The sequence below is a fragment of the Protopterus annectens genome, chromosome 9.part0 (assembly GCF_019279795.1).
Source record: "Protopterus annectens isolate FY-2018-M chromosome 9.part0, PAN1.0, whole genome shotgun sequence".
NCBI lineage: Eukaryota > Metazoa > Chordata > Ceratodontiformes > Protopteridae > Protopterus > Protopterus annectens.
The window spans coordinates 1,194,592,783-1,194,605,418 of record NC_056743.1 but is presented as its reverse complement, the minus strand read 5'-3'; the positions used below and the strand labels follow the sequence as shown (position 1 = coordinate 1,194,605,418).

At 41.3% G+C, this 12,636-nt stretch overlaps 1 protein-coding gene across 1 annotated transcript in view; it reads left to right on the top strand.

Moving 5' to 3' along the window:
* LOC122811932 (ABC transporter G family member 9-like) overlaps nucleotides 1-12,636 on the top strand; it is a 338,279-nt gene that overhangs the window by 296,508 nt on the left and 29,135 nt on the right. The gene's annotated exons all lie outside the window — the stretch shown is intronic.

The following is a 12,636-nucleotide window of genomic DNA, read 5'->3' as shown; positions in this document are numbered from 1 at the left end:
GGATAATTAACTAATTGGTTTTAGGTAATGATATTTAAGAGTTGTGATGCTGGGTGTGTTTATACGACTCTGAAGAAGCCAGTTTTACTGGTGAAAGCGCTCATTCGGTGTGCTTTTGATTAAAGCTTTTTTTGCTTCAAGTTCCTGGTTCTGTGCCTTATTGCCTTTTCTGCCGTACACAGTGGTCGATGTGTTTTGTTTTATTTTTGTTCTGAGTTGGTTCCTGCATTGGATCCGGTGATTTTTGTAAGAACATCTGGTAAGCAAGGTGCTCAATTGTCTTCAATGGTGTGCATACACCTGGGTCCCTCTAAAAAGCATTGCACATGCACAGTCCAGACCTCCACAGGGGATCTGTAATTTGACATCTAACCTTATGTAAATAAAGTCAGTGTAGCGCCTGTTTTCTTAGCAGCATACACAGTAATATAGGACTCTCATGTTTCACACATTAAGGTGTTATTGTGAACCATAAAAATACAGTAGCTATAATTCTCCTAACCTGCCAGTCATCATGCAAATGAGGTGCCAGTCAATGCCCATAAGTGTACAGCAGCTGGTACATGCAAAAACTGTCTTTGGCACTAGTTTTCTGTGAATTTTCCATGTAATCCTTCAAGCTGAGACCTCTTGGCTAGAGAAGGAAGGGATAGTGCACGTTTCAGAGTGCAGGTGTAGTATGGAGGAGACAAAAATCTTTCTCTACCGCTACTATAAGGATTACAGCCAGATGCTCCTGCAGAACAGTAATCAATGGACTCAGTATAAGCTGGAATCCTGGAAAAGTTTTGTCCTGGCTGTTACCCATGCCATTGGAATGCTATACACAGGGCAACAGTGCCATCACCATTACAGTGACATGAGGTGACACAATCCTGGCCTCCTAGGTCAATAAGAGGATGAAGTTAAACAGAGGTCACTGTTCAAGTACTGTAAGTAGAACTTATGTTAGCTAGACATATAACCTGCCACTGCATGCCATACATAGATATTACACAGTGTTATTTCTCTGTCCATAACTCATCTAGATATTGCAATAAATAGGCAGCTGCATGGGAGAAGACTGGAACACCTAAGGAACCACCAGGATGAGTATACTTGCTTCAGAATGTATATCTTTAATATTAAAAGTAGCACAGAGTCAGTTTCATGCAGTATACATTTCATAAATCACTACCACATCTGTGATAAGTTCCATAGTTCAAAATAGCAGTATGACTGTTGAAGGTTATGTGTGTGTGTGTGTGTGTGTGTGTGTGTGTGTGTGTGTGTGTGTGTGTGTGTGTGTGTGTGTGTGTGTGTGTGTGTGTGTGTGTGTGTGTGTGTAAGTGCATCCTGCTACAGACTTGGACAAGTGTCAAAAGATGCTAGGGTGTAATGATGCCTACAGGTTCAATTTCCCCCTCCCATGTGTGTTCTGATAATTTTTCAGTTGAGTTATCTGTCTAGTTATCCTAACTACAGAATTACACGTGGAAAATATGATATTAGTATCATTTTTTTGGTAGACATTTGTGTCACAGACAGTCTTTATCAATATACAAGATTCTTTCACTTACAACCTGTGAGGAAAATGTACATCTGAGCACCATTTGTCATCGTATATGTTCATTCGTCTCAAGACATCCCAATTACGTGTCTTGAACTGCAAGCTCCTCTTGGTTTGTTCAGGTAGCTCATGACATTAATTGTTTTGCCCTTCAGAATACAGGTAATGATGGATGTGAGTTCAGCCCCACACACACACACACACACACACACACACACACACACACACACACACACACACACACACACACACACACACACACACACAAACACACACACACAAACACCCTTGTCTATGCTAGCAGCCTCAGCTGTGTTTTGTTGTTCATTCAAATTTATTAATTATAAATATTCAAAAATTAGAAGTTGTTGGTAAAAGTCGAAATATATTCAAATGAAAATGACCACTAAAAGAAAAATATTAGAAAACTGAAGGTGTTTTTCATTTATATTGTAGTGTTGCCTTTTTTATTCCCCCTCAAATCTCCTTACTACTTCCTAGCTTTCAATTCTTGGTGTGTTATATCAGCAAGTAGTATATGTTCTACACTTCTAGAAACAACTGAACCATCTTTTCCATATGGCTCATATGTCATTTAATTTGCTCATCAGTATCAGCTCATCTACCAGTACATATCAGCTTTACTTTTCATTGTACTTGTATTTCTCTCTCCTCCAACCCTCTTTGTTGCTGTCATTTCTATTGCATACATTCATTTTGTTTATGTTTTTTTCTCTCCATTTATTTTATATTGTATGCAACAGCATCAAGACTTGCACCCACCTCTCAGGCAAGGCCTGTCAGCCCTCCACAGGTGTAAACAACACCCAGAAGCACCCCCAGAATCCGGGTCTCAGCCTGCCACCGTGACTTCCACACCTCCTGCCTTGCATGCACCACCTACTACAGGTAGCCCTGCATGCATGCTGGAATTGTTGTATCTGCTGGTAGCAGTAACAGTGAAGTTGACACCTTTGTCATTCGTCAGCAGCTGGCAGACATTGTGTGGGAGATAATCAAGAGGATAATAGATGCTCAAAGTGGTCATATGGAGAACCTCCTCCAGTGACTCATTGAGTCACTTCCCTATACAGCACTGTCTCCATCATTTGAGACAGGGCTCAATAGTGCATCGGGACTGCCACTGTGGAACCCAATCATATCCCCATCCTGGTGTTCCCCTTTCTTTTATGTCAGTTCTCACCTCTGTTCATTGTACAGTCCTCCCCTAACTATTGTCTCCCCACAGATTGTCTGATGTCTCTCTCACTATTATGTTTCCCCTCCATCATTGTGTGACCACACATCCTGTCAGTCTTCTCTGTCTGCCTTTCCCTGCTGTCTACCCTAACCCTCTTACCATCCTTTTCCTCTCTCCTTTCCTTACTTCCTTCCTCAAATTACCTTACTTCTATGCAAGAAAAATGGGCACCTATCTCATAAAAGACATTTACCCCACCTTCGCCAACTACATCCTGCAAACTCCTTGGTTGTTCACCTCATATTCTATCATCTGCTCGCTTACTGTTTTCATCTCTTTCATATATTCTCATTTCTACTCCTTAATGTAGTCAAAAGTAAGATAAACACACTTCTCTCATGCTCTTGCAAGGCTTGCTTTATTTGTGTCTGTATTTATTTATTTATTTGTTTATTTGTTTGTTTGTTTACTTATTGTCTTTTGTTTACTGGGATGGTCTGACTGGGTACTCAGGCTTATTTTCAGCAGAGTCATGGGGAGAGAAGCTACATTAGAGTTACAAAAACTTACAAAGCATTTACAGAGAAAATAAGGATCAGTTTGTTAATGGTAGAAATGGAGTTTTAGAATCATCCAGTGCATAATACAATCAATACAGAGGTAAATACAATTTGATTTCTGTAGGAGAGTTATGCAATAATAAACAGACTGCATTTACATATGCAGCAATATACAAATGTCATTTACAAAGCACAATGAAAAACAATATACAGTTATAAATACAGATATGATTTATTTACATTTTAAATTTCATATCACATTTCTTTTCTGCACTTACTGTGCACAGTAGGTCCCAGACAGCACTGTCAATGCTCATGTACAACTACATCTGGTGGGTACTGTTACTGTTCATCATATAACAAGGAGCAAGGCTGCCATATTTCACACTTCAAAGTATTATATACAACAGCTGTCATACACTACTTATATTGGCCTTTCTGGATACCAGCCATGCAAATGAGCTGAGTATTGTTGTGCAACATTTGGCACAAAGTCGGGTATGACTGCCAAGTTTTAAGCATATCTGTTTTGCAGACTATTAGACTACCAAGATTAGATCCCGAAGGCGGTGTCCTGAGGAATCATTGATGTATCTTTTATTCTTCCATTCTACAAGTGAGTGATGCACATTTACTGTGTTTCCCTAAAGACCTTTATCTAACTGCTGTTGTAGCTCAGCATGTAAATAAAGTACCTTCACCACTGCAGGTAGTTAAAGTTGCAAATTCAACTCCCACAAGAATTGTATGTTTTAGTCATTTTCATTCTGCAAGTATGTAGCACACAACTACTTTGTGTTTCTCTAAAGGCTTCTCTGACTGCTGCTGTAGCACAGCATATAAATGAAATGCCTTCATTGATAAAGGGATAAAGGTCATAGGTTCAACCCCTATAAGGGTTGCATATAGGCACACCATTGTTGCAGAAGGGTGGTTGTTTCATGACTTCTATATTATAGCATAGGTAAAGTGTCAGACACTGATGATGTTGTACCTTCATTTTGTCACTATATTTCTACTTTTCTCTCCCCACCCTCTTAATCACTTTTCTTTCTACAGTATACATTTATGTGTTTTTTTATTTTATCTTCAGTAATTTAGCATTTATATGTAGTAGCATCCAGACTAGCACCCCTTACTCCATCCAGGCCTGTTGCACCACCATAAGTGGTTACTAGACTCTTCAACCCTTAGAGAACCCCACCTCCCTTTTGATGGTTGCATGGAGTAAAATAGTAGACACCAGCCATTACAGTTTGTTTTATTAACTCTAGGCTATGAAGAAACTGCAAAACGTTCACAAGGGGTGGAAAATCTGATGGGTCTCTTATGATACTGACCTGTGACCTCCAATTATAGCTGATTTTTATTTTCTTTGTTATGTGACTGGTTTGCCTTGTAGATCATCCCTCTCTGTTCACCCTCGCTCTGCTCAGGCTCACTCCGCTCCCCTACCCTACCCCATTCCCACCCACCCCATTTTCATTTAATATATATTCTCTACCGACAGCTACAATCCAGCCTACCATAATTAATTATCCAATCCTATCACCCCTACCTCACAATATTCCTCCTGTTTCCCATTTCCACTCCACTCACCTGACTGGGCTAAGCAGACCAGCACAATTAACTATCTCTGAGCACTATTACTTATTCCACCCAACAATTAACGGTAAATGAAAAAACCCTTACTCTATCTCAGATCAATTAAATGCTACATCTCAAAACACTATCTCATACTATGGGTCTTCTCTAAATCTTACCAACTTTACTTCTCTACCTCTCCTTCCTAACTTCCTACAAAACACAACTCTATCATTTCCAGCCTCTGACTACCACTACACATTCTGTACAACATAAGGAATCCTCCTTCACTATCTCCCCATCTCTCTTCAGTATCTCCTATACCCAAATTCACAAGTACAAAATCCTTACACACACACCCATATCCCCTAAACTAAAGTTCAAAACTTTAAGTCATTACCATAGCTTTCAAAACCTTCCCCACTCTCAAACACAGTTCTACTTCATGGGGTTTATAGGTTCATAGGTAGGTACTAGGCTATCAGCCTTGGGGCCTATACAAGCCCAGCCAAAAAGGTACCCTGGCTTTTGCCACCCAAGAAAATTATTTTCCTGTGCCACTGTCTAGCAGAGCCACAGAGGTGATCCCCAGGGTGAATTTCCTATTTCCCATCCAGTCATCAAGATTTTTCTTGAAGAGTGCTAATGAGGAGCTTTGTTTGATATAGATAGGTAGTTTATTCCAGAGTATGTGAAGTCTCTGGGACAGGAATCTATCCCTCCAGCATGTCCTGTTTATTGTGGTGACAAGGTTTAGGTCACTAGAGCATGTAGCTCAGAGGGATTGGGATTTCTTTAAGTGGAGCATGTCCAACAGCTCTGGGTTTGACATAGCTTTGTATGTTAGGCAGAGATCACCTCTGAGTAGGCGATATGCGATGGAGTAAAGCTGGAGTTTTTTGAGACGGTCTACATAGGGCATCTGTTTGAGGCCAGTAATCCTCTTTGTGAGGTATTTCTGTGGCCTTTCCAGTTGTTGTAGATGTCTTGTGAGGTACATACCAAAAGAGGCATTGTACTCTATAATGGGTCTAATGAGTGATAAGTAGAGGGGAACAATGACCTCTTTTTTTCTGGATGAGAAACCTTTTGTGATGAGGTGTGCCATGTAGAAGGATTTCCTGACTACTGTGGTGATGTGATTATCAAAGGAGAGACTACTGTCCACCTGTGTCCCAGGGTCTCTTATCACACTTTCAGTGTTAAGTATACTACCGCCTATGTTGTAGTTCATGTGTACAGAGTTTTTACCAAAGGGGATGACAATGCACTTTTTGGCATTGAGCTTGAGGCCATGGCTTTGACACCAGGCATCTGTCTCAGTGATGCCCTTTTGTAGGATGTCCACATCGTTAGGAGTTTTGATTATGGCTCCTAGTTTGCAGTCATTTGCGAACTTAGTTAGCCAAAGACCTTCTGTGTTAGCCTGTACTTCAGAGAAGTAGATACCAAACAGGAGAGGACCCAGGACTGAACCCTGTGGTAATCCACTTGTCACTGGTCTGAAGTCGGATTTGGAGTCTGCTACTTTCACTGTGTGGGTTCTGTCAGTGAGCCAGTTGGCAACCCATCTTGTGACATAGGGATTTATACCTAGTTTAGTGAGTTTATCTATAATTCCAGAGTGGGGGATGGTGTTGAAAGCCTTGGCAAGATCTAGATTAGCTGTGTGAACCACCTTACCCTTGTCTACGGCTTTGGTGACTGCTTCAAAGAAGTCTATCAGGTTTAGGAGACATGATCTGCCTTTTAAAAACTGGAACTGGGTGGCGTCCAGAGTTTGGAGATTACCAATGTCTTTGTTTATAAGTTCCATGATGATACATTCCATGACCTTGCAGACCAGGCTCATCAGGCTAATTAGGCAGAAGTTCCCGAGGTCCGTGGTGGCTCCCCCCTTGTGGAGTGGGATAACCGTCACTGTGCACCATTCAGCAGGCACAAAGCCTGAAGTGAGGCTATGATTGAACATGGTACTTAGGTGGGGTGCCAGTTCGTTCTGTAGTTCATGTAGAACGCAGCCTGGGATGTTGTCTGGTCCCATGGATGCTGTGTTCTTGGCTTTGGAGAGTGTGGTTTTTACCTGTTCAGCCGTGATTACAGGAATTTTGCATTCTTCCGGTATAGAGATGGGCTCTTTAGGGGGTGAGAGGGGGGTAAAGTTAGCACTGAACCTATCTGCCAGGATGTTGGCAATATCAGTTGGGTCTGTATATTTAGTGTCATTGTGCTGTAACTCAGAGCAGATCTGAGTGTTGCCATTGAGATTCTTCACATAGCTATAGAATGCTTTGTGGTTGTTTTATTCTCAGTGATGATTTTGTTTTCGTAACTAGCTTTGGAGGATTTTATCAGGGATCGCAGCTTCTTACTGAGGCTGACCAGGGAGCTCCTCCACTCATGGGATTTTACTCTCTTTTACAACATTTTTTTCCTTCTGTTGTACAGTTTGTTTATGGCAGGGGACCACCAGATTGGCTTCCTTATTTTGGAGGATAGAATCTTGGTTCTGTTTGGGATAGCATGATCCATGCACTCATGTAAGTGCTTATAAAGTGCAATTGTGTAGGATTTAGTAGTCATAACTGTATTGTCCATCTGCATGGGTGTCATGAAGTTCACCACTTCTGTCTTAAGAAGCATGAAATTGGCTTTGGAGAAATTTTTTACCATGGTTTCCTTAATGGGGGGGTGGGGGCAGGATGTGGATATCTAGGGTAATTAGCTTATGGTTGGATCGGATCAATGAGGCATTGACTTCAGGTGTGGAACACTGGCCACTCATGTTGGTAATGACTAGATCTAGGATATTGTTGCCCCTGGTGGGGGTGTGGATAAGTTGATCCAGGGCATTGGAGTTTATGAATTCCAGAAAGTGTTGAGCGAAGGAGTTGGTACATGAGTAGTTTTCCCAGCTAATGGTGGGGTAGTTGAAATCCCCCATTATTAGGGTGTTTGGTTGAACCCTAATATTTTCCAGTACATCAAGAAAAGAGGAGTGGGAATCCTGGGGCATGGTGGGTGATCTGTAGCAAGCTACAATTTGGATTGCAGTTTTGCCCAGAGTTAGTTGCACTTGGATAACCTCGGCTGCATTATGCTGAGCAACTAGCCTGGAGGTGTGGATATCCTTAATGAATATGGACACACCTCCGCCTTTGGTGTTCCAGTCCAGGTTACATGGCCGAAACGTGTGGTATGAGTTATAGCCTGGTAGTGCAGGGGTGGTCTCTGGAGCCTTGAACCAGGTCTCAGTCACTGCACAGATATCGATGTTCTCCATTTTAAGGAGTGTCTCGAGTGAGTGCATTTTGAGATTTAGACTTCTAGCATTGAGTAGTATCACCCTCAGTTTTTGCTTGCCTGTTCCTGTTACGGTGGTGAATTTGTCATTTGAACCTTGCCTAAAAAAGGCACCATTGGGGCGGCAAGAACCTTAGCCAGTATCCAGAATCCCAGGGGTGACAGGTGCAGGCCATCTCTGGCAAAGCATCGTGGTCTGTCGACCATGTCATCCCAGGCAGACAGATACTGGATCCCTTTAGAATGGCACCAGAAGCTTAGCCAATTGTTGAAGTCAATCATTTTGTCCTTGTACTGCGGCATAATTCTGGGTGATGGCAGAAGGCTACTCAGGGCTAGGGTCATAACTGCCTGGGCTACAAGATCAGAGAGCTCTTCCATGTCTCTTTTCATGCAGTCCAGGGAGGTACATCTCAGATCGTTCACACCAACATGGACAATGACAGAGTCATATTTGTACTTGTTCTGGAGTGACCTGAGTGCGTGGGTTATGTGGCGGATCCTGGCACCCGACAGGCAGCTGACAGTAACCTTCTCCTTGTTTAGCCTGGTGAGTGGGACATCAGTGTGCCTGACTATAGAGTCACCTATGACTAGTGTGTTGGGTACGTTGCTTTGCCTTATTGGCGGTGGTTGAGTGGCACACTGAGTCTGCGGGCTATGTGTCATTTGGGTTGTGTTGGGGGGGGTGGAGGTTGCTTGCATTTCTGCTTTGGAGGTCTCTGTTGCTTGAGCAGATTATTATTGAGAGCCTCTGCGAATGTATTTGTGTTTCTATTTGTGGATTTTGGTGGTGTAGATTTAGTGAGACTGTGATGAGTGTGGTGTGGTGCAAGTGTTTACCTTCTCCTCTTGACTGTCAAGTTCAGTCTTGATTGGAGAGAGCTTTACCTCCAGTTTGGCTAGATAAGTGCATCTCTCACAGGTTATAGTGTTGGGTGGTAGGAGGAGAAGGTTGTCTGTGTACATGAGGCAATTTCTACATTGCCCCAAGATGCCCAGATTCATCAGATAGACAGGAGAGGACACTGGGAGCTGACCTTTGGACATGCCTGAATAAAAAACTATTTTCCTCTAGATAAGTGAGGAAAGTGAGTACAAGAGCTGTTTTTCTCTAAGCAAGTGAGGAAAGTAAGTACCAAAACTGTTTCCCCTAGGTAATGAGGAAGGTTGAGTGCTGTAGTAATTAGTAGGTTATTTAGTGCCTACAAGTTCTGAACAACTTCTGATCACGAATAAGCAAATTCAAGTGCTAAAACTAAGAATCTGTATCTGGACTAAACTAGTTACAGGAAAGGGGGGAAACAAGTACAAATGCGGGCTTTTAAATCAGAAAGTTGAGAGAGATGGAAAAACTGCCCAAACGGCCAATAACTACAATTTCTGGGCCAGAGCCACTCCTTATGTGATAGATAGGTTACCTAGTGCTTACCACTCTGACTGATAAGCTAGAAGGCTTCCCTCCAGCACAGAAAGCTTGGGGGGCTCAGAAGCTTACTTGCAGTCCTGGATACAGCAAATCTGAATCTGGACTACACTAGTTACAGGAAAGGTATATATATATATATATATATATATATATATATATATATATATATATATACAGAAAAGTAGCTAAAACAGCAGTAAAAACAATTCAAATGCAGTGCAAGCTAGCACACTTGAGTATGTAGAAATGTTAGACCAAACAGTTTAAAAAATGCAATTAAATTAAAAATGACTAAAAGCAAGTGCAGAAGGAGTCTATTAGGTAGAATGAGGTAAAGAGATGGGACTGGGGGAAGTGTCCCAGATCAAATCTACAGTGGGGGCAGGCAACTGCAAAAGCCTCCAAATTTAAACAACAGCACAGGAATAGGGAGGGTGGGTATAGGAAAACCTACACCTTCAGCAGAGGTCTGAAAAACTATACAGTGAAGCAAAAATAACAGTGCACAACTCTGAAGTCAGCCAGCAATGATATAAAATTAGTCAAACAACAATTACCAGTACACAACTCTGAAGTGCCAGAAAAATATACCCAGCTCTGTATATCTCCAGATAGTTTGAAGAGCACTCTGTCAGGACACCACCTTCAGCAGAGATCTGAAAAACTATACAGTGAAGCAAAAATAACAGTGCACAACTCTGAAGTCAGCCAGCAATGATATAAAATTAGTCAAACAACAATTACCAGTACACAACTCTGAAGTGCCAGAAAAATATACTCAGCTCTGTATATCTCCCTCCTTCACTATCTCCCCATCTCTCTTCAGTATCTCCTATACCCAAATTCACAAACACAAAATCCTTACACACACACCCATACCCTAAACTAAAGTTCAAAACTTTAAGTCATTACCACTACCTTTCAAAACCACCCCATCTAGATCCCCCTCCCCAACAAATTCTCCCATCAATCTATCTGCCACCAGCTATGACTGTCTTCCTTCCCCAGTACCAAACACATTGCTATATACTCAATGAATATACAAAGCCTACCTAATAAAATTCAGACATACATTCCTGGAAAACCCTCCATTCCCCAAACATCCTTACCCTATCTGTAACTTGGTTAAAGCCCCATATCTCCAACATTGAAATCTTGCCCCCCCCCCACCACTATAACATTTACCATAAAGACAGAATCACCAGAAAAGGTGGTGGAGTTGCAATCATATACTCCAAGTCCATCAATTTATCCCCCCTGTCCATAACCCACCCAGCTGAACTACTTGTCTTAAACTGCCACCTTAACCCCCAGAAAAAAATTGCCATTACTGATATCTATATTCTACCAGGAAACAACATTCCCATCCTCGAATCCATCATCTCATGGATGTCACTCCATATTCCCAGTGAAACCATCCTGTTAGGAAACATTAATTTATATTGGCAAAAACTATCTTCTGCAACCCCTTCCCTCAACATAAACCTTTATGACTTTCATCAACTAATTACTACACCCACTCGCTTCAACAAAAATAATAACAATATCTCCACCTTGGATTGGATTCCAATATCTGACCCTAACCTTTGTCAAAACCCTACTACCTTGCCAGACCCTCTAAGTGGCCACCTTCCTATCAGAGTACACAGATACTCTATTTAGGTACCCAAGTTCCATCTCTACAGAGAATGCCGCAACCTCTCTTCTTTTAATAATGTTACCTTCAATAACATGCTCAATTATAGAAATTGGTCCAAGCTGAAATACACCCCCCTAAATGATGCAGTCCTATATTTTAATTGTACTTTCCTTGCCATCCTTGACTCCCTGGAACCTCTTAGAAAAGTTAGAATCAAAACAACTCAAAATACATCCTCATTCTTATGAAAAAAAGAGATAGCACCTGGAAACAATGGATTAAAACAAAATCTACTTCCCTTCACCAAAAATATAAAGAGCTTCCTAACCTTACAAAAAAACACCTTAACAAGGATAAGAAAGCATTGTATTATAACTCTCAATTCAACCATAACTCTAACCCAAAAAATTCTGGCACTCTATTAATAAAATTCTACACCCAGGTAAGCCCTACCACCCCCAACCCCTACCCTGACAAAACTCCCCTCAAAACTGCACACTTCTTAACTCTTATTTCATAGAATCTATTTTGCAAACTAACCCAGAATGGTCAAAATTATAATCTCACACATACCACTCCCAGTACTACCAGTAATACCTCTTTCACACTAAACCCCTTCCCAACTTTTATCATAAAATCTGTTCTGCTTAAATTTAAATCATGCTCCCCCTCCTTTGACAACCTTCCTCCACTCTTTCTTAAATTCTCTGCTCACTAAATAGCCTACCCTGTTTCCATTTTGATTAATAGATCTACACAGGAATTCACTGTCCCAGACATATGGAAATCTTTTTTATAGCATTCCATTGCATAAAGGAGGCAATATCAATGAACCACACACCTACAGACCTATTGCTTCCTCTCTCCACTATCTAAACTCCTTGAAAAATGCATACACAAACAGCTACTTAAATACCTAATAGATGAAAACCTCCTAACCCCTACTCAACATGGAATCAGACCCCATCATAGTACATCCACTGCCCTTCTATCCTTTATTCAAACTGTTGCTGAAACCAGTGGCAAAAATCTACTTGTTTCTTGCCTCTTTCTTGATCTCTCATAAGCTTTTGATACTGTCTCTCATTCTAAACTTCTTGCTAAAGTAACTGATCTCAACCTATCCCCTCTACTATTAAATGGTTCTCTAGTTATCTGACTAATAGACAACAGTTGGTAAGATGGCAATCCACCTGCTCCCCTTTCTTACCCATTCATACTGGGGTCCCTCAAGGCACCATTCTTGTCCCAATACTCTTTAATGTTTTTACAAACCAACTACACACTTCCTGCACAACCTTCTCCCTGATAAAAAAAACATGGACAACTCCACTCTTATCTCGTGTTCTAACAACATTCCCAACATCGACT